Source organism: Panicum virgatum, chromosome 6K, assembly GCF_016808335.1.
Source record: "Panicum virgatum strain AP13 chromosome 6K, P.virgatum_v5, whole genome shotgun sequence".
Taxonomy (NCBI): domain Eukaryota; kingdom Viridiplantae; phylum Streptophyta; class Magnoliopsida; order Poales; family Poaceae; genus Panicum; species Panicum virgatum.
In genome coordinates this window covers 27,996,298-28,019,599 of record NC_053141.1, presented here as the reverse complement: position 1 = coordinate 28,019,599, position 23,302 = coordinate 27,996,298, and positions in this window count along the sequence as shown.

Genomic DNA, 23,302 nt, shown 5'->3' with positions numbered 1-23,302 from the left:
ACAACTGTTAATGTTGCACGTATTTATTTGTAAGAATCGGGTCAAAAAAAACTTGTCGCACGTGAACCGGACACAATCCCAGATTTTAAGCACAGGGATTTGTTAAAACACATGGAAAATAGAACACCAACACAGAACAATTTAACATAAGTCTGGCATCATTCAAATATATAATATACATAAAAAAGGGTCTAGTTACTCCTCCATCTCGCCCTCTGCCGCCGGTATCCCCTCCGAGAGGATATCTGCAAAATCAGCCACCTTGGGGGCGTAGTGGTTGATCTTCTCATCCAACGGTGGCGGCAACGTCCTCAGACGATGGTCTGCCGCCATCTGGTTCAGCGTCTTGAAGGCGTGCTTGAGACGCTCTATGGCGAAGGCCCTCTCCACGACGGCTGCATAAGGCTGGCTCCAACGGTGCCCCCTATCCCTCCCCCCACCCCATATCGGGGGAGTTATAGGGGGAAATCCGATCCAACGGTTCCCCCTATAGCTCCCCCTATATACGAGGGGAGTTGAAACTCCCCCCATATATAGGGTGAGTTCCAACTCCCCCTATATCTCTAATCACATTGTTTCTTCGCGATATTAATTCCGTTTGAGTCCCGTAACACGATGATAATGCGTATTATAACAGTACAAATATTGTATGATTTTTTTAAATTCAAAAACATGAAATAAATAGTTAGTTAACGAGTGATAGTATATAGGGGGAATAGATATAGGAGGAATAGTTATAGGGGGAGGAATCTTTTAGAGGGAGGTAGTAAAATATAGTAGAAAGTACATATAGGGAGAGTTGGATGGGGGGAATGGTTGGAGCAAGCCAAGCGGGATTCTCGGCCGCCATCCCCAGCTGCTCGGCCAAGTTGTCCACCATTGATGATCAGAAAGTGGTTGGGAGAGAGATAGCACGTGTGACTGCATGGGATTATGGAAAGAGATTGAGAGCGCTCCATGATCAGAGATGGTGTATAAGACTAGTCTCAGTGAAAGTTTCATGGACACAGTTATCTAGACTGAGAACTAGATAACTGTGCCAGATGAGTTTTATGGTGATGAAACTCTCTTCACATCCTATAAAACTCTCTTCACATCCTATGAAACTCTATCATTCTCTCTTCTTGTCATGTCAGCAAAAGTGTTGGTATTTAATGTCATGAAACACTCCATGAAACTCCCATTGAGACTAGACTAAGTAGTTATTACCCGTGGCTGTTCATATCCCAAAGGAGAACGGCGCCATCAAGTGCCGCCACTTGGAACTCGAACGGCGACCGACCAATTCGAATTCCTCGAAGGTTGCGTCCGCGTTTCCCATGAACGACGACTGACCAATTCGAATTCCTCGGCTACGATTCCCACAGACGGCTGCGCTTCGCATTCGTCGGCTGCGTTTCCAAGGTGGGTGACAACCAGGCCCACCGGCAGTGATGGTAAGTAATCACTGCCGGGTGCTATAAGGACCGGTAGTGATGGTAATCAGTCATTGTAGGGTGCTATATGGACCCGGCAGTGATAAGGATTCATCTCCAAATAAATGAAAGAAACAAAATCTACCACTATGAAATAACTACTCTATCACAGTGGTCAAGGCAGGGGTTTGAGTCCCCACTTATTAAACTTTTTAAAATTTTAAAGTATTAATTAAGTCACCCTACATAAAATCAAATAAATATCAAAAGGCTTCCTCTTTTCCTCTCTTTAATTTGATGACTAATAACAAAGACTTTACAACATTGAAACTAAGTATACAATAATAAATACCTATTCGCAGACAGGTCAATGTTACAATCAAAGTGTACAAACCCATTATAATTTAACCACCTCAGTAGAACTCTTCTAGCATCTAGGGTCGAAGAATCGCCGAGATGGGTCGATGAATCCCAAGGATGTAAGGGTCCTGCGGGACGCTCCAACAAGGCAGAGGTGGAGGTGGAGCCAACGGTGGCACGTCGTACTTTTTGGGGTTGCATTAGTGCAGTAGTCCCCAAGCAGACATGCCCTGCACGTGCGATGGCTGACTCTGGATATACAGTCCAGAGCCCACAGGATCGGATGGCTCCGTCAACCTAGTGGCCTCTCCAACCTTTGCCATTCCTCAATCTTCAGTAGGACTCTTCTAGAACCTCTTGTGTGCATGCATAACAATATCTGTACGTGGAGGGCTTTCTCCCACAGAGCGGCCATATCTATGTGCATAAAAAATTGGCAAATCACAGAAATGTGTTAGAGAAAATATATAAAATAATGTGAAGATTTACACATTAATTCATGATAAAGATCACATATACCATCATAAAGATCTTACACAAAAAATTACATATATGATAACAAAGACCTTGAAAAAAAATTACATATATGATAACAAAGACCTTTCTTTGAGAGGGTCAATGTTAAGATCAAAGTGTACAAACACATTAAAATTTAACCACCTCAGTAGAACTCTTCTAGCATCTAGCATCGAAGAATCACTAACGAGGCAGTCAAAATGAGCGTCGCCTGGAGGTTATGGGATTGTTAACCAACGCACTGCCTCTGTGAATGGAACACCCACCGGTGCCATATCTGGATCCAAAGTCCAAAGTGACACCGGAGATCCATAATCCCGGAGGTTGTGGGATTGTTTATCCACCTCCTCTCCAACCGGAGAAGGCCATGTCTCTCTGGACATACAGTCCAGATGAGCCCACAATCCAGAGGCCACAGGATCGGATGGCTTCGTCAAGATCACTGCCGCTCCAACCTTCAGCGTTACTCTATCTTCAGCAGGACTGTTCTAGCACCTCTTGTGTGCATCATTTTGGTGGACTATGATGCATAACGATATCTGTACGTGGAGGGCTTTCTCCCACAGAGAGGCCATATCTATGTCTATAGAAGTTCGACAAATAACAGAAAATGTGTCATGGTACATTGCAAGAATCATATATATATATATATATATATATATATATATATATATATAAAGAATACATCAAGATCAATTAGGTTTCCATATAACCAATTACTCCCTCCATTCTAAATTATAGATTATTTTGATCTTTTGTACATAGTATTTACTATGCATCTAGTTATATGCAACTTCTAGATATATAATATATCGAGAAAAGCTAAAGTGGCGTACAAATTGGGCCACGGTTTAGGTGGCACCATTAGTACTATGTCGTTAAGGCGGTGATTCTGCTCACACTAGACATAAGCTAACCAGCCAGCAGTACTGTTTTCTCATACTAAATCAGCACCAACCACCAGCCAATCAGCAGTACTGTTTTCTCATAACAAATCAGTACCAGCCATCAGCCATAGCCAAGCAAACACAGCCTGATGGGACGTGAAGCTAGTGCTATCGATCCGTATAGGCGGCGCCCATGGTCGGGATCACGAGGCCATGGTGAGGTTGACAGCGGCAGCGGGCCCCTACTGGCATCCAGGTACATGAATCCTTGCTCGAGTGGTCAATAATCCTGATCTTTGCTTGTCCTCTTTAACCAAACGAGAGTTGGAAATATTTTTTTCTTGCTTGAGATTGAATGCTTATGCTTTGTTCTTGCTAGCAGCCTGTTTCTTGTGTGTGCTCTATGCAGTTTGAGTGCGCATGGCCGTGAAGCTTTCTCCACCCCGGATGATGGGTTCGGCGGCTGCGGCCACAAGAATTGCGGTGCTTGGAGGCATGGCCATAGTCACCGCAGAAATTGAACGCCCTTGTGTTGTTTCACATTCTGGGAACACCGTTTCGGAACGGAAACGCAGGGATATTTTTCATTCCTGCAGTGTAAAAATGTATCTCAAATGTTGTTCCTGGTTCTTCATTTCTCGATCCGTAGTTTGGAGGACTTCGGTGACTAGTTATGGGCATGGCAACACCGCAGCCACGATCGACGCACATGCATGGCAGCGTGGACCACGGCGTGGCAGAGTTCCCAAAGGCATATGGTGGCATAGATGTCCCACGGGCATGGCGCAGCAGGCTGGAGGTCCCCAAGCATTCTCATCCACCAGCGGCTTGCCGCATGCTAACCTGTTCCATAAAAATACCCTTTAAGGCGCGGCTGATGACATGTGCCGGTTTTGTTCTGCCGCGGCCATGCTTGCCGGCCTGAGTGATGCTGTTAATGTGCAGATCATGGCCTGTACGTAGCCATATCTCGGTCCGTCATGGTTCATGGAGATGAGCAGAGACAAAAATGATAGGACTTTTTTTTAGATTACACAGTACAATTCAGACACTCACAACGCACGCACACTCACACCTCTATGAACAAACGTACGCAAACCCTACCCCTATGAGCATCTTCGAAGACTGAGCTGACAAATCCTCGAGATTGACGAAGTCACCACAGGCGCCTCGCTGTCGACGGGAACGTCGCCTACCACTTAATACACAATACCGTTAAATCCTAAAATATTTGCTCCCATGCTGTAACACCCAGGAAACTACGGACGGTCCACTAAGGAGCGGCAGACGGTCCGCCAAAGTAATGCTCAGATATTTATCTGGTTGTGGGCCTGATCGTCATCTCCTCCTTCCTCCTCCTCCCATCGATCAGAGACGAGCTCCGCTCATCCGCTCGCTCCGCCGTCACCCCTTCCTTCGATCTCCCTCCTCCGGCCACCATACCTCGATTCTTTGTGCGAGCATCTTCCCCAGCACCTCCTCCACATTCCCCAACCCCCAGCCCAGCTTCTCTCGGCCGGAATCACCCCCGCCACCACCGGTCACCATTGGAGCCCGCTTGAAGCTTTGCTCCACCGTCGATCCGTTTCTCCGGTCATCCTCCGCCCGAACCGACTGCGAGAATGGATTCGTGGTGAGTTACTTGTGCTCCCTGGCCTTTTTCCTCTCCTGTTGTGCGCCGCCGCCGCCACCGCACCTGCTGCCACCTATCGCGTGATGTCAAAGAGGCGAACCGCGCATGGTCCGCCCAGGGGGGCCGGACAGTCCGCCAGTAAGATTAGGGTGGGTCCAGAGACATCATTTTCTCTGGTGGGTCTGCAAAAGTGAACTGCGGATGGTCCGCCAAGGAGGGCCGGACAGTCCGCAAGTTAGGTTAGAGTTTGTCTAGAAACGTTGTGTTTCTGGTGGTCCCGCGTAGATGAACCGCGGACGGTCTGCCAAGGAGGGCCGGACAGTCCTCAGGTAAGTTTAGAAATTGTCCAGAAACGTTGTTGTTTCGGGTGAGTGGGCAGAGTGAACTGCGGACGGTCCGCTAATGGGGAGCGGACAGTCCACCGTAGAGCTTGAATTTCGTCTAGAGACGTTGTTGGTTCTGGTGAGTTTGCAAAGGTGTACTGCGGACAGTCCGCTACCGGATCGCGGACAGTCCGCAGTATAGTTGTGGGTTTATCCAGAGCCGTTGGTAGTCTGGTAGGTCGGCAAGGTTGAGCTGCGGACAGTCCGCTGCCGCATAGTGGACAGTCCGCCAGCTAGTTCATTTTGAGTGTGGTTTTTTTGTAAGTAGGGAATTTTACCTGTGCTAATTTGTGTCATATGCTTGTGCAATAACTGGCATTTCATATATATTCATGCATATACATTATTGCACTTCATTTAGGTACGTTAGATGTACACGTGTGACGTGAAGCACGCGGTGTTGGAGTCGATCCACAAGACGGTGTTCGACGGATATCGCCAGAAGATGGAAAGAACCGCTGAAGCAACCAAAAATCCGGCCCAAGGTCGGAAGGGCCCAAGGCCTTGCTAGAGTTAACACTAACTTAGGGCCCGTTTGGCACGGCTCACGCCGGCTCCGGCTTCAGCACTGTAGCGCTACTGTAGCGCGGAGCCGGGTGAGCCACCCAAACCTGGCTTAGGCAGCTTCTGTGAATAGTACTCGTGTCAGTGAGAGAAGGGAGGCAGAGCCGCTTCGGTGAATAGTGTCGCTACAGTAGAGCTACAGTGTTTGTTCAGTGAAGCCGGAGCCGGCGTGAGCCGTGCCAAACGGGGCCTTAGTGTTACCCTCAGGCAAGCCCCGGTGCATGTCCTACTATTTCAATTTATGAATCACTATATATGCTTATTACTTGTGCATTATGTTTTAGGAGTTGTTTGAAACCTTAGTTGCATGATCCCTAGGTTTCCCTGGGCCTTATACTAGTATGTGTAGGTCGGTAGCACTGCTATGCTTAATAGGTCTCGGTAGAAGTCGTGTGATATCCTATTACTCGCGAGATATAGGATATTTTAGAGTCGAGTAATTTCCTGTTACTCACGAGATATAGGATATTTTAGAGTCGAGTAATTTCATGTTACTCGCGAGATATAGGATGTCTCTATAAATTGAATATATGGAATATTGGAAGATGCAGGAAAGAAAAGGAATTGGAGACCGGGCGGGAAATGTTTATCTCCATCTGTGTCGGTTAAGGACCGTACCATTGTCTGGCCCAGCTGATCGAATTTGATATTGTACTAACCGCATGCCCGAAGTAGGAGCCAGTCGAAATCGGTAAGCCTAGTACTGCCTTGCTTCGAAAGTACAGGAACCCGCACCCAACTCCTAGGGTAGTCGAGTGGCCGCAGAGAAAGGGGTTGCATATGTTTACTTTTGGTGGTCTAACGTAGGGCTCGACTGACTATATGTCATTGGGCTGGTTTCTGTAGTTCGAGGTGGGGAGGGGAATGGTTGGCGTGTGTGGTCCGACGGGGCTTATGCATGCCGTGTTGGTTAGGTCCACCTTGCAAGGTTAAATCGGATTGATTCGCCGTCAGTCGCTCTCGGATATGAGCACCTTGATTGCAGCACCACATCGTAGTGATATAATATGGAATATGGATTATACATTTATGATGATGGTTACATTGAATTATAGTATATTTGCTCTACCCTGTGTGCTCTAGTTGGTTTAGGCAAATATTAGATTATAGTTAATCTATATAGAACCTGGAGCTAAAATATTGAAAATAAGGATCCATTTTTAGATGTTTTTTCTACAAAATAAACCACCAGCCAAATGTCTTGCATGTCTAGATATGTGGGCTAAGTATACCCAATAGTCGGGTAAGTCTTGCTGAGTATTAGTTGCTCAGGGTTTATTGTTTACCCTATTTCAGGTATAGGAGCTAACTAGGTTTCACATCGGTGGGCTCGGTGTGGCAAGTCTTCACGTCTCGGTAGTTCTCGACTTGTTTATTTTGTTTTATTTACTCTCTAGTAAAAATGCTTTGTAAGTTAGATTCTCTTCCGCCGCTATCTTTTCTTTTGTAAATTTTAAATTTAAAGCTGCTTTGTAAAAGTCTTAATATTATTTACTATTTTTTTATAAAAATTGTATCATGCTAGTACCTTCTGCGCTCGCCTTTGTGCGAGACTTCTGGTGTGTTTCGATCGGCCTGTGGGTTGGAAACAGCCTGTCAAGTTACACTTAATTAAGCTAATGCGCCTGATGTGTTCAAATGATGGCGGTTACGCTTAATTAAGCGTTTTAACTCGGCGGGTCTGTCACTGCTGGTATCAGAGCTGAAATGCACCAGGAGGGATACCAGCATGTTTATTTTTCATGTTTTTAAGACTAAAAGTGAGTTTTAGAAAAATACGCTTCTCTGCGCTTAAGGGATTAGGAGAGATTAGTTCGTAAGCCCTATATAGTGTAGGTTATATCAGGTGGTTAGATATATAATAGCAACTAACTTCTAGGCAATTAGCATTCTTGGATATAAATATATATAATGTGATTTTTTTTTGCAGGTACACTAACCCCGCTTACGTAGGATAGAATTAGTAATAGACGGCTAGTATATAGGGAGAGTACGTATGGTGCCACCGCAAGGACCTCCGTATATTGCCATAGTTTGAGTGGCAAAATTTTTATTTTTGTGAGGACGTATAGTTCATGCATACATCATATCGTACGTACTGTTTTTGCTTTGAATGTTTATTAGCATTTTATCATATTGATCATATTGTTTTGTTTCGGGTGTTATTATTAAGTTTTGTATAAATTCCTTCACGCCCGGCACATCTCCTTCCAGTAATTTTGAACTATACATGATTAGGAAAACCTGAAAATCAGTGTGTCGTGCTTGAACAAAACGTATCTATTTAATTAAATAGTTGAAATGCGAAGTACGAATATAGTAGTGGTTAATGTTCTTCGTTTCCGAGGATGAAGCCTTCTGATTGATCTTATCATCTTGAGAGTCAAAATAACGACGTATAGGGCGTGCATGCACCATGTTAGTCATTTAAATTCATGCACTATGTCATTCATTTAAATTCATTTCTTGTGTTTTGTTGGTTGGTTTAAAATTTTGTGCTATGCTGTCATTCGCGGTCCTCACCATTAAGAGCATTTTAATGATAGGAAGTTTTAGGAAGTGTGTTGATTAGGACTCTGTTTTATAAAATTTGAATAAATTCATGGTTTCAAACTTGTAGGTAACTTAGTTTTAGGTGTTGTCAAGAATTATGAATTTTTAGATCTTTAGTTTGTGGGTTCTGAAATTTGACTACTGCCGCATCGAGATGTTAGAAAAAAATTAGTACTCTGCAAGGTATCTACAATTTGGCCATTTCGAAATATGAAGATAATAAGAGAAGAGCCCTCAGTAGTGGTAGACCTCTTCGATACCTTTTCAATATAGACTTTTTATTCCGTGTTAGATTATGATCTAGGAAAAATAGCTAAGATCATCCTATCTGTGGTTCATTGACCATTTCAATTTATTCAAATATTGATATTCCCACTGTTGATCAATGTTAATTTGTCTCTAGGCTATTCCTTCAAATGCTCGAAGATCACCCGTCCCGGTCATTCTTGATAATTAAAACCACCCTATTGTTCTTCTAGTATGAGTATTCGTTTATTTCTAATCGCCTTGATTCCTATACCTAAAGTGGTTCCGCTTGCATTCTTGCTCAAATAAATATAAATAAATTAGAAACTTGATCACATTCAGTATAGTTATCCTGCATTAATAAGGTCCCATGTTTATTGCATGGCAACCACACTATTGCATCACATCATATTGCATTGTTGGGTCATGCAAGGTTAGGGAAAAATTTGGTGGTAGTTTGGCTGACCATGTGGATTTCATGCCTTTGAACGTATTTTCTAGCTGCTCTCTAATCTCTTTGTATCCAATCGTGTTATTCGGATTTCTATTATTGGTTCTTATATGGTGAAGATTTGTCCCACGCCCTATAGTGCCACGACGGGACCTAGGGCCTCGCGTGTGCGGCCGCCACGCGATTGTGCTCCTAGGAGCGCGCCGGTGCTTAAGTGCGTGTGGATGAAACTACACCGTCATTCCTTTTGTGCAATATTTGAACTCGATTTCTCCTGCGTTATTCTTTAAGGGGGTAGGCTCTCGGAGAGTATGATAATGGGTTATTTGATGTTTGAGTTTCTGGGGATCATAGCCACTAACTTGCATAGTAACATGTATGTCTTGCGTTATTTCACCTAATTAATGAACAAAGTTGAGCAAGAATGTATTGGGCAACCTTGATGTCCTTTCTCCAGGGATTCCAGGAGTTCCTTGAAACTCATAATGTATAGGTAGTAGTTTCTGTTTTTAATCCAATTCAGAAAGTCCTTGAGTTCTTCTTCCTCCTAATGTTTCCTTGACATCATTTGGATGTCAAGCACGGAGCTGGAGTAAATGTGCAAAATTTTGTGGCCCACTCATATTGGTCATGTATAGTTCTTAGAAGTTCATTCTCGGCCCTTTCCTTTCCCTTTTATATCTCGGGCCGAGATTTCTTTAAGGGGGTAGGGTTCTAACATCCAGAAAACTACGGACGGTCCGCTAGGGAGCGGCGGACGGTCCGCCAAAGTAACGCCCAGATATTTATCTAGTTGTGGGCCCGGTTGTCATCTCCTCCTTCCTCCTCCTCCCATCGATCAGAGACGAGCTCCGCTCGTCCGCTCGCTCCGCCGTCACCCCCTTCCTTCGATCTCACTCCTCCGGCCACCATACCTCGATTCTTTGCGCGAGCATCTTCCCCAGCACCTCCTCCACCTTCCCAACCCCCAGCCTAGCTTCTCCCGGCCGGAACGCCCCCGCCGCCGCCACCGCCGGTCACCATTGGAGCCCGCTTGAAGCTTTGCTCCACCGTCGATCCGTTTCTCCGGTCATCCTCCACCCGAACTGACCACGAGAATGGATTCATGGTGAGTTACTTGTGCTCCCTGGCCTTTTTCCCCTCCTGTTGTGCGCCGCTGCCGCCGGTGAACGGCCGCCGCCGCCGCCGCACCTGCTGCCACCTATCGCGTGGTGTCAAAGAGGCGAACCACGGACGGTCCGCCAGTAAGATTAGGGTGGGTCCAGAGACGTCGTTGGCTCTGGCGGGTCTGCAAAAGTGAACTGCGGACGGTCCGCCAAGGAGGGCCGAACAGTCCGCAAGTTAGGTTAGAGTTTGCCTAGAAACGTTGTGTTTCTGGTGGTCCTGCGTAGTTGAATCGCGGACGGTCCACCATGGAGGGCCGGACAGTCCGCAGGTAAGTTTAGAAATTGTCCGGAGACGTTGTTGTTTCGGGTGGGTGGGCAGAGTGAACTGTGGACGGTCCGCTAATAGGGAGCGGACAGTCCGCCGTAGAGCTTGAATTTCGTCCAGAGACGTTGTTGGTGTGAATTTGTAAAGGTGTACTACGGACAGTCCGCTACCGGATCGCGGATAGTCCGCGGTGTAGTTGTGGGTTTATCCAGAGCCGTTGGTAGTCTGGTAGGTCGGCAAGGTTGAGCTACGGACAGTCCACTGCCGCATAGCAGACAGTTCGCCAGGTAGTTCATTTTGAGTGTGGTTCTTTTGTAAGTAGGGAATTTTAGCTGTGCTAATTTGTGTCATATGCTTGTGCAATAACTGGCATTTCATATATATTCATGCAAATGTATTATTGCACCTTATTTAGGTACGCTAGATGTACACGTGTGACGTGAAGCACGCAGTGTTGGAGTCGACCCACAAGACGGTGTTCGACGGATATCGCCAGAAGATGGAAGGACCCGCTTAAGCAACCAAAGATCCGGCCCAAGGTCGGAAGGGCCCAAGGCCTTGCTAGAATTAACACTAACTTAGTGTTACCCTCAGGCAAGCCCCGGTGCATGTCCTACTATTTCAATTTATGAATCACTATATATGCTTATTACTTGTGCATTACGTTTCAGGAGTTGTTTGAAATCTTAGTTGCATGATCCCTAGGTTTCCCTGGGCCTTATACTAGTATGTGTAGGTCGGTAGCACTGCTATGCTTAATAGGTCTCGGTAGAAGTCGAGTGATATCCTGTTACTCGCAAGATATAGGATATTTAGAGTCGAGTAATTTCCTGTTACTCGCGAGATATAGGATATTTTAGAGTCGAGTAATTTTCTGTTACTCGCGAGATATAGGATATTTTAGAGTCGAGTAATTTTCTGTTACTCGCGAGATATAGGATGTCTCTATAAATTGAATATATGGAATATTGGAAGTTGCAGGAAAGGAAATGAATTGGAGACCGGGCGGGGAATGTTTAGCACCGTCTGTGTCGGTTAAGGACCGTACCGTTGTCTGGCCCTGCTGACCGAGTTTGATATTGTACTAACCGCATGCCGGAAGTAGGAGGTAGTCGAAACCGGTATGCCTAGTACTGCCTTGCTTCAAAAGTGCAGGAACTTGCACCCAACTCCTAGGGTAGTCGAGTGGCCGTGGAGAAAGGGGTTGCATATGTTTACTTTTGGTGGTCTCACGTAGGGATCGGCTAACTATATGTCGTTGGGCTGGTTCCTGTAGTTCGAGGCCGGGAGGGGAATGGTTGGCGCGTGTGGTCCGACGGGGCTCATACGTGCCGTGTTGGTTAGGTCCACCTTGCAAGATTAAATCGGATCGATTCGCCATCAGTCGCTCTCAGATATGAGCACCTTGATGATGGTTACATTGAATTATAGTATATTTGCTCTACCATGTGTGCTCTAGTTGGTTTAGACAAATATTAGATTATAGTTAATCTATATAGAATCTGGAGCTAAAATATTAAAAATAAGGATCCACTTTTAGATGCTTTTTCTGCAAAATAAACCACCAGCCAAATGTCTTTGCATGTCTAGATATGTGGGCTAAGTATATCCAATAGTTGGGTAAGTCTTGCTGAGTATTAGTTGCTCAGGGTTTGTTGTTTACCCTATTTCAGGTATAGGAGCTAACTAGGTTTCACATTGGTGGGCTCGATGTGGTGCTTTGTCTTCACGTCTCGGTAGTTCTCGACTTATGTATTTTGTTTTATTTATTCTCTAGTAAAAATGGTCTGTAAGTTAGATTCTCTTCCGCCGCTATCTTTTCTTTTGTAAATTTTAAATTTAAAGTTACTTTGTAAAAGTCTTAATATTATTTACTATTTTTTTGTAAAAATTGTATTATGCAGGTACCTTCTGCGCTCGCCTTTGTGCGAGAGTTCTGGTGTGTTTCGATCGGTCTGTGGGTTGGAAACAGCCAGTCAAGTTATACTTAATTAAACTAATACGCCTGATGTGTTCAAATGATGGCGGTTACACTTAATTAAGCATTTTAACTCGGCGGGTCTGTCACACATGGAAAGTCAAACTTAGGATCTCAGGTGCTACCGAGACTCTTATAACCAGCTACAGGCCCTTTTGCCAAAAACGATAGGACTTGATGCAGTCGTGCAGAACTATCCAGGTGTGTTACTGTGTTTGAATTGGATGTTCATCCTTTTTTCTTTCTTTTTTTTTGAGATGCTCCACGGATGTTTTTTTGTATTGATTAGTGGCATGTCCTCTTTTTGCAGCGATGCAAGCTCCACTTGCTCACGAGTCGTCACGCACGCGGCCACCGGACGCTCTAGCTTCCTGAACCCTGACGTTTGAGCGTCCTGAACCCTGTGCTTCAAGTCCTCAACTACTACAGAATTGGCCTTTGATACTTGCATTTATTCTGGCCGTCGTTGGACTCAGGGATCAATGGAGGCTTTTACCCCAAGTCCAACAACTAGCCGGGCTCGTGGAGAGTGGAAGGATCTTTTATCTTGGCACCAACCCATACCAAAGACCCTTTTTTTTATCCTGGTTGGTAGCACCAACCGGGACCAAAGGGCTCTCTACAGGTTAGTACAAAGAGAAAACATCCCATAATAGGTCGCATGCGCGGTATAGCTGGGATGGTAAAAAAGCTATACTTGAGACAACAGCTCTTGGGTTCGATTCCCATAAAATACAAACTTTTTTTCACGTCGCGGACCCTTTGGTCCCGGTTGTAGCAACCGGGACTAAAGGTCTCAGGCTTTAGTCAACCGGGACTAAAGGGGGTTGTCAACCGGGACAACATCCCCTTTCTGTTGTAGTGCCCCCTCCTATTTCCCTAGGATCAACGGATACCTCCCTAAGCTCTCCTTCATTTTTAGGATGAAAGAATAAAAAGGAAGGGGGGAGGAAGAAGAAGAGAAAGTAAGGAAAAAGAAGAGAGGGGAGGAGCGGTCGCCCACCCCACTCCTGGCCAGGCCTGCCGCCAGTCGGATGTATCACCAGCTATGTACATGGCTCGGTCCATGAAATTTCACTCATAGAAGTTAAGAGGCAGCTGCGCATGGGATGCCTAAAATTGGAGGTTTTATTCTTGGGTTAATTAGATCTATGTCATTATAATTGTCTGAGTTCACTAATCTACCATTACAATTCGTTATATTGGAACCATATCATTACAATTTTAAAAATCTTCGAAAGATACTATTTACCCCTTCGACATGTTTCTCAAAATTTATGGATCAAAATACCCTCTATCTTCTTTTTCTTCCTCTCATCCCCTCTCTTCTCTCTCTCTCTCTCTCTCTCTATATATATATATATATATATATATATATATATATATATATATATATATATATATATATATATATATATATATATATATATATATATATATATATATATTCTCCTCCTCTCACTTAAGAGATGATTCAGTTTATCATATTATAGGAGTGCTCGATATCAAATTCAAGATGTGTGATGAACATGAGATGCTACTTAAGGGTGTGAAGTATGTGTCGGGGCTACGGAGGAATATGATTTCGGTTGAGTTATTGCATGATTAAGGATGGTTGTATCAGGCGGCGTCTGATAATAAGACCTTAACACTACTATAATTTTTATTTTCGGAGGCGTGCATTTTCAATTTTCGATTTTCGATTTTCGGAGATGCTTTTCGGAAATGCCTCAGAGCTATAGTCACTATAAATGGAACATTTTTAGAGGTGTTCTTGTGCACGCCTCTGTTAATAAAAAAATAAAAAAAACAGGTGAGCCCGCCGAGCCCATCTAGGCCCAGTGAGCCCATCTGATACCGCGCTGCCGGCCGCCCGCCCGCCGCTTGCGCCACCGCCACCCGCCGCTTGCCAGGGGCGCCGCCGCCGCTGGCCGCCCTCACGTTGGCCGCTGGCTGACCTCCGCCTGCCGCGCCGCCCCTCCGCTCCGCACCGGCCGGGGGTGGCCGGATCCGCCCCTCCGCTCCGCGCCGGCCGGGGGTGGCCAGATCCGCCGCTCGGAGATGCCGTCGAGGGAGGGAGGGGGCGGGGCGGCGCCGCCGCACGGGCCGCCGTCTCCGCTGTGTAAGGATCACCGGGGTGTCCGACCCTAGAGGGGGAGGGGGTGAATAGGGTCGCTAATCGCTTTTTAACCTAGGGCTCAATCTACTTGCAAACGATAAACCTAACACGTCCTACACATGCTAGTTATGACTAAGGTTTATCTATGCAACTCTCTACTTACCCCTAAAAACTTGCAACCTATAGCCAATCCTAATCAAATTAACTAAGAAAGTAAAGGCACACAAGAAAGAGTAAATGCGGAAACGTAATAAGGTAGGTAAAGAGATAAGTGCAAGAGGGATGCAAACTCCCGAGTAGACACGGTCATGTAACGTGGTTCGGCACAAACGCCTACGTCCACGGGACACCGAGGCTCTTCCGATCACCGTCTTGCACTACGCCACCAAGGCGATGCCGGCAAGCAAAGGCAAGTGCGCACAAGACACCGAGTCTAGTGCACCGCCACCGTCTCTCTCGGTCACCCGGCCGAAATCCACTACGGAGCTTTTCCACCAAGGAGGGGGCCTCCTCTTCCCCCGCACAAAGTGTCGTTGCCACTCCACACCAAGACGGAGGGTCACACGACGGATCACAAGTTGCTTGCCGCAGCATGACTTCTCTCAAGGGAGCTCTCGCAAGAACTAATCCCTAAACAAGCACTAAGCACTCTCACAAGTGTGCTTAAGCCTATATGATGTACAATGAAGCTCTATGGTGGTTGGAGATGTTCTTGGGTGTGTTTGGGATGTTCAGCAACTCCAGCACACTTCAAATGGACGGGGTGAGGCGTATATATAGGCCACCAAGTCTTGTAGCCGTTGCTCCAACGGTCAGCTGAAAATCTGCTACCACCGGAAGAACCGATGCCTCTTGGCAGGGTAGCGTCGGTTCATCCGGTCACTCACAACATGAAGTAGCCGTTGAAGTCCTGACAGCTGACGCAGAGACCACCGGTTGAACCGATTGAATGCACCGATGCCTCACCGGTTCAACCGGTGCTGAAAGAATCTTCTCCTGGATGCTGACGTCATTACACCGGTGGTATGCACCGATGCACCGTCGGTTGAACCGGTGCTGAAGAAACTTCTTCTGGGCACTTGACATCGTCTCTGGTACAAAGGACGGCCATTGCACCGATGCCCTATTTTGGACCGTCGGTTCAACCGGTGCCTATAGGCTGACTTGGCTTCGATTCCCTTCTGCACCAAAGTATCAAGGCGTCGGTTCTTCCGACTACCATCGGATGCTCCGATGCCCTGGCGTCGGTTCTTCCGGTGCTCCTGATCCGAAGAGCCGTAGGGGCAGCCCTTCGGGCCTTGCTACGCCTATCTTCTCTTTCTCTTTGTCATCACTTGAACCTAAAAGCCTGAGAATGATCATCTTAACAATCGTATTAGTCCAAGTGTTGTGTTTGTCATTCGATCACCAAAATCACTCGAAATGGCATCAATGGTGCCATGTTCGTTACAAGCACCGGCGTGAGATCCGATCCCTTCTCTAATTGGACAATTCAATTCAGATATCTGAAAAACAGTGTGATTCAAGATTGTAGGAAAAAAATTAGGCATGGAAATCAAGAAGAGGGACGGAACAAACAATCGCAGTAGAGGAGGAAGCTGAATTCTGGAGAGGAAGCTGAGTAGCCGACCGAGACAAGGAGATCTTGCCCGACCAAGTTGCATCGCCGCCCGCGAAAGGGCCTGTAGTCTAGTGGTTACAAGAGTCTCGATAGCACCTGAGGTCCCCCTATGAGAGCGAATATTCTGAGATTTAATGGCGTTGTGCATTCAGTGGTAGGCGATGTTTCTATCGACAGCGAGATGCCTGTGGTGACTTCGTCAATCTCGAAGATTTGCCAGCTCAGTCTTCGAAGATACTCATAGAGGTAGGATTTGCGTATGTGTTCATAGAGGTGTGAGTGTGAGTGCATTGTGAGTGTCTAAGTTGTACTGTATAATCTAAAAAAAAGTTGCATCGCCGCCCCGTGCCCAGCGACGCTCGCCATCGTCGTTCACCCGCGCCCTTTTGCATCCATCCCAAACACCACGCGCGCATCCCATCTAGCTCCCCTGCATGCGCCTAGCGTGCCCACACAGCGGAGGGCACGGGATAAGGCTGTGATCTCCTCAAGCCTCGGCGGCCGGCGGGAGGACAAACGTCCACTGCGTTGATGGAGGCGTGCTTCTCCCGCGTCTTAGGAGCCTCTGCATGGTGACGTGACCCAATAAGAATTGACAAATTTCACCGATTTTAGATTGATGAGATTTTTTTAGATAAAAGAATATGAATATCTCAGCCTCTATATAGAAACAATATATCCAGCTATTATTTCAAGTTATATATATATATATAAATCGAAAAGAATTGAAAACTTTTTTTACCCAAAACAGGTTAGACCCATAAAAATCGCGAGCTAGAAAATATTTCTGCCAAAAATCAAATTATTTTGGCACCACCCCTAATTCTACCCGCCTGTTGTACCCGCAATGAGATCTGTCTAACTCTCCTTCCTATTCTGATCGGATCGGCTGTTAATAAAAAGCTAAGAGGGCCGGCCGGTCGGCAAAAACTGTACGACTGGAGCTCTGATCGCCTCTCGCGCTCACGCGCGGGCGGACAGCACGTGGTCGCCGCCATTGGAGTGCGTGCTCCGCATGCGGCGACGTTGAACCCCTGGATCCTCACGGCCGGCGTGAACGACGGGTCAAAACTTGTTCCTGCTGCTGCTAATGCTACTGCTAATATATTCATCGGGTGATGGCGGTAGTTGCTGCGGCTCTGGTGGAGTGGTGGTAAAAAATTCCTGAGCTCCAACGGCGACCAGTCAGCGGGGGTGGCGCTGGTTGAGCAGGCAGTGGGGGGCGTGCACGAGCTGTTATCCGCATGCACCGGCGGCGACCCGCCGAGCTGCGCCCGTCCTCATCGCCGGTGCTCTGCACCCCAAGATCGCACAGGGCCCATGTCCACCCCTGCATCGCCGATCTCATCATCAGTTCGCCGCTTTTCTCGCTTAGAAACAAGGTACTGGGTCAAATCCACACCAACCACTGCTTTTGTCTTGGAAAAATCCCTTCTTTTGGCCCTTCTTGTTCATGTTCTCTTACAAAGACTTGCAAAATCTTTTCATAGATGGATGCAACTTTGCGCGATGAATCTAACAAGCCTAATTAACCCGGCCGAAATCCACTACGGAGCTTTTCCACCAAGGAGGGGGCCTCCTCTTCCCCCGCACAAAGTGTCGTTGCCACTCCACACCAAGACGGAGGGTCACACGACGGATCACAAGTTGCTTGCCGCAGCAAGACTTCTCTCAAGGGAGCTCTCGCAAGAACTAATCCCTAAACAAGCACTAAGCACTCTCACAAGTGTGCTTAAGCCTATATGATGTACAATGAAGCTCTATGGTGGTTGGAGATGTTCTTGGGTGTGTTTGGGATGTTCAGCAACTCCAGCACACTTCAAATGGACGGGGTGAGGCGTATATATAGGCCACCAAGTCTTGTAGCCGTTGCTCCAACGGTCAGCTGAAAATCTGCTACCACCGGAAGAACCGATGCCTCTTGGCAGGGTAGCGTCGGTTCATCCGGTCACTCACAACATGAAGTAGCCGTTGAAGTCCTGACAGCTGACGCAGAGACCACCGGTTGAACCGATTGAATGCACCGATGCCTCACCGGTTCAACCGGTGCTGAAAGAATCTTCTCCTGGATGCTGACGTCATTACACCGGTGGTATGCACCGATGCACCGTCGGTTGAACCGGTGCTGAAGAAACTTCTTCTGGGCACTTGACATCGTCTCTGGTACAAAGGACGGCCATTGCACTGATGCCCTATTTTGGACCGTCGGTTCAACCGGTGCCTATAGGCTGACTTGGCTTCGATTCCCTTCTGCACCAAAGTATCAAGGCGTCGGTTCTTCCGACTACCATCGGATGCTCCGATGCCCTGGCGTCGGTTCTTCCGGTGCTCCTGATCCGAAGAGCCGTAGGGGCAGCCCTTCGGGCCTTGCTACGCCTATCTTCTCTTTCTCTTTGTCATCACTTGAACCTAAAAGCCTGAGAATGATCATCTTAACAATCGTATTAGTCCAAGTGTTGTGTTTGTCATTCGATCACCAAAATCACTCGAAATGACATCAATGGTGCCATGTTCGTTACAAGCACCGGCGTGAGATCCGATCCCTTCTCTAATTGGACAATTCAATTCAGATATCTGAAAAACAGTGTGATTCAAGATTGTAGGAAAAAAATTAGGCATGGAAATCAAGAAGAGGGACGGAACAAACAATCGCAGTAGAGGAGGAAGCTGAATTCTGGAGAGGAAGCTGAGTAGCCGACCGAGACAAGGAGATCTTGCCCGACCAAGTTGCATCGCCGCCCGCGAAAGGGCCTGTAGTCTAGTGGTTACAAGAGTCTCGATAGCACCTGAGGTCCCCCTATGAGAGCGAATATTCTGAGATTTAATGGCGTTGTGCATTCAGTGGTAGGCGATGTTTCTATCGACAGCGAGATGCCTGTGGTGACTTCGTCAATCTCGAAGATTTGCCAGCTCAGTCTTCGAAGATACTCATAGAGGTAGGATTTGCGTATGTGTTCATAGAGGTGTGAGTGTGAGTGCATTGTGAGTGTCTAAGTTGTACTGTATAATCTAAAAAAAAGTTGCATCGCCGCCCCGTGCCCAGCGACGCTCGCCATCGTCGTTCACCCGCGCCCTTTTGCATCCATCCCAAACACCACGCGCGCATCCCATCTAGCTCCCCTGCATGCGCCTAGCGTGCCCACACAGCGGAGGGCACGGGATAAGGCTGTGATCTCCTCAAGCCTCGGCGGCCGGCGGGAGGACAAACGTCCACTGCGTTGATGGAGGCGTGCTTCTCCCGCGTCTTAGGAGCCTCTGCATGGTGACGTGACCCAATAAGAATTGACAAATTTCACCGATTTTAGATTGATGAGATTTTTTTAGCTAAAAGAATATGAATATCTCAGCCTCTATATAGAAACAATATATCCAGCTATTATTTCAAGTTATATATATATATATAAATCGAAAAGAATTGAAAACTTTTTTTACCCAAAACAGGTTAGACCCATAAAAATCGCGAGCTAGAAAATATTTCTGCCAAAAATCAAATTATTTTGGCACCACCCCTAATTCTACCCGCCTGTTGTACCCGCAATGAGATCTGTCTAACTCTCCTTCCTATTCTGATCGGATCGGCTGTTAATAAAAAGCTAAGAGGGCCGGCCGGTCGGCAAAAACTGTACGACTGGAGCTCTGATCGCCTCTCGCGCTCACGCGCGGGCGGACAGCACGTGGTCGCCGCCATTGGAGTGCGTGCTCCGCATGCGGCGACGTTGAACCCCTGGATCCTCACGGCCGGCGTGAACGACGGGTCAAAACTTGTTCCTGCTGCTGCTAATGCTACTGCTAATATATTCATCGGGTGATGGCGGTAGTTGCTGCGGCTCTGGTGGAGTGGTGGTAAAAAAATCCTGAGCTCCAACGGCGACCAGTCAGCGGGGGTGGCGCTGGTTGAGCAGGCAGTGGGGGGCGTGCACGAGCTGTTATCCGCATGCACCGGCGGCGACCCGCCGAGCTGCGCCCGTCCTCATCGCCGGTGCTCTGCACCCCAAGATCGCACAGGGCCCATGTCCACCCCTGCATCGCCGATCTCATCATCAGTTCGCCGCTTTTCTCGCTTAGAAACAAGGTACTGGGTCAAATCCACACCAACCACTGCTTTTGTCTTGGAAAAATCCCTTCTTTTGGCCCTTCTTGTTCATGTTCTCTTACAAAGACTTGCAAAATCTTTTCATAGATGGATGCAACTTTGCGCGATGAATCTAACAAGCCTAATTAACCCGGCCGAAATCCACTACGGAGCTTTTCCACCAAGGAGGGGGCCTCCTCTTCCCCCGCACAAAGTGTCGTTGCCACTCCACACCAAGACGGAGGGTCACACGACGGATCACAAGTTGCTTGCCGCAGCAAGACTTCTCTCAAGGGAGCTCTCGCAAGAACTAATCCCTAAACAAGCACTAAGCACTCTCACAAGTGTGCTTAAGCCTATATGATGTACAATGAAGCTCTATGGTGGTTGGAGATGTTCTTGGGTGTGTTTGGGATGTTCAGCAACTCCAGCACACTTCAAATGGACGGGGTGAGGCGTATATATAGGCCACCAAGTCTTGTAGCCGTTGCTCCAACGGTCAGCTGAAAATCTGCTACCACCGGAAGAACCGATGCCTCTTGGCAGGGTAGCGTCGGTTCATCCGGTCACTCACAACATGAAGTAGCCGTTGAAGTCCTGACAGCTGACGCAGAGACCACCGGTTGAACCGATTGAATGCACCGATGCCTCACCGGTTCAACCGGTGCTGAAAGAATCTTCTCCTGGATGCTGACGTCATTACACCGGTGGTATGCACCGATGCACCGTCGGTTGAACCGGTGCTGAAGAAACTTCTTCTGGGCACTTGACATCGTCTCTGGTACAAAGGACGGCCATTGCACCGATGCCCTATTTTGGACCGTCGGTTCAACCGGTGCCTATAGGCTGACTTGGCTTCGATTCCCTTCTGCACCAAAGTATCAAGGCGTCGGTTCTTCCGACTACCATCGGATGCTCCGATGCCCTGGCGTCGGTTCTTCCGGTGCTCCTGATCCGAAGAGCCGTAGGGGCAGCCCTTCGGGCCTTGCTACGCCTATCTTCTCTTTCTCTTTGTCATCACTTGAACCTAAAAGCCTGAGAATGATCATCTTAACAATCGTATTAGTCCAAGTGTTGTGTTTGTCATTCGATCACCAAAATCACTCGAAATGGCATCAATGGTGCCATGTTCGTTACAAGCACCGGCGTGAGATCCGATCCCTTCTCTAATTGGACAATTCAATTCAGATATCTGAAAAACAGTGTGATTCAAGATTGTAGGAAAAAAATTAGGCATGGAAATCAAGAAGAGGGACGGAACAAACAATCGCAGTAGAGGAGGAAGCTGAATTCTGGAGAGGAAGCTGAGTAGCCGACCGAGACAAGGAGATCTTGCCCGACCAAGTTGCATCGCCGCCCGCGAAAGGGCCTGTAGTCTAGTGGTTACAAGAGTCTCGATAGCACCTGAGGTCCCCCTATGAGAGCGAATATTCTGAGATTTAATGGCGTTGTGCATTCAGTGGTAGGCGATGTTTCTATCGACAGCGAGATGCCTGTGGTGACTTCGTCAATCTCGAAGATTTGCCAGCTCAGTCTTCGAAGATACTCATAGAGGTAGGATTTGCGTATGTGTTCATAGAGGTGTGAGTGTGAGTGCATTGTGAGTGTCTAAGTTGTACTGTATAATCTAAAAAAAAGTTGCATCGCCGCCCCGTGCCCAGCGACGCTCGCCATCGTCGTTCACCCGCGCCCTTTTGCATCCATCCCAAACACCACGCGCGCATCCCATCTAGCTCCCCTGCATGCGCCTAGCGTGCCCACACAGCGGAGGGCACGGGATAAGGCTGTGATCTCCTCAAGCCTCGGCGGCCGGCGGGAGGACAAACGTCCACTGCGTTGATGGAGGCGTGCTTCTCCCGCGTCTTAGGAGCCTCTGCATGGTGACGTGACCCAATAAGAATTGACAAATTTCACCGATTTTAGATTGATGAGATTTTTTTAGATAAAAGAATATGAATATCTCAGCCTCTATATAGAAACAATATATCCAGCTATTATTTCAAGTTATATATATATATATAAATCGAAAAGAATTGAAAACTTTTTTTACCCAAAACAGGTTAGACCCATAAAAATCGCGAGCTAGAAAATATTTCTGCCAAAAATCAAATTATTTTGGCACCACCCCTAATTCTACCCGCCTGTTGTACCCGCAATGAGATCTGTCTAACTCTCCTTCCTATTCTGATCGGATCGGCTGTTAATAAAAAGCTAAGAGGGCCGGCCGGTCGGCAAAAACTGTACGACTGGAGCTCTGATCGCCTCTCGCGCTCACGCGCGGGCGGACAGCACGTGGTCGCCGCCATTGGAGTGCGTGCTCCGCATGCGGCGACGTTGAACCCCTGGATCCTCACGGCCGGCGTGAACGACGGGTCAAAACTTGTTCCTGCTGCTGCTAATGCTACTGCTAATATATTCATCGGGTGATGGCGGTAGTTGCTGCGGCTCTGGTGGAGTGGTGGTAAAAAATTCCTGAGCTCCAACGGCGACCAGTCAGCGGGGGTGGCGCTGGTTGAGCAGGCAGTGGGGGGCGTGCACGAGCTGTTATCCGCATGCACCGGCGGCGACCCGCCGAGCTGCGCCCGTCCTCATCGCCGGTGCTCTGCACCCCAAGATCGCACAGGGCCCATGTCCACCCCTGCATCGCCGATCTCATCATCAGTTCGCCGCTTTTCTCGCTTAGAAACAAGGTACTGGGTCAAATCCACACCAACCACTGCTTTTGTCTTGGAAAAATCCCTTCTTTTGGCCCTTCTTGTTCATGTTCTCTTACAAAGACTTGCAAAATCTTTTCATAGATGGATGCAACTTTGCGCGATGAATCTAACAAGCCTAATTAACCCGGCCGAAATCCACTACGGAGCTTTTCCACCAAGGAGGGGGCCTCCTCTTCCCCCGCACAAAGTGTCGTTGCCACTCCACACCAAGACGGAGGGTCACACGACGGATCACAAGTTGCTTGCCGCAGCAAGACTTCTCTCAAGGGAGCTCTCGCAAGAACTAATCCCTAAACAAGCACTAAGCACTCTCACAAGTGTGCTTAAGCCTATATGATGTACAATGAAGCTCTATG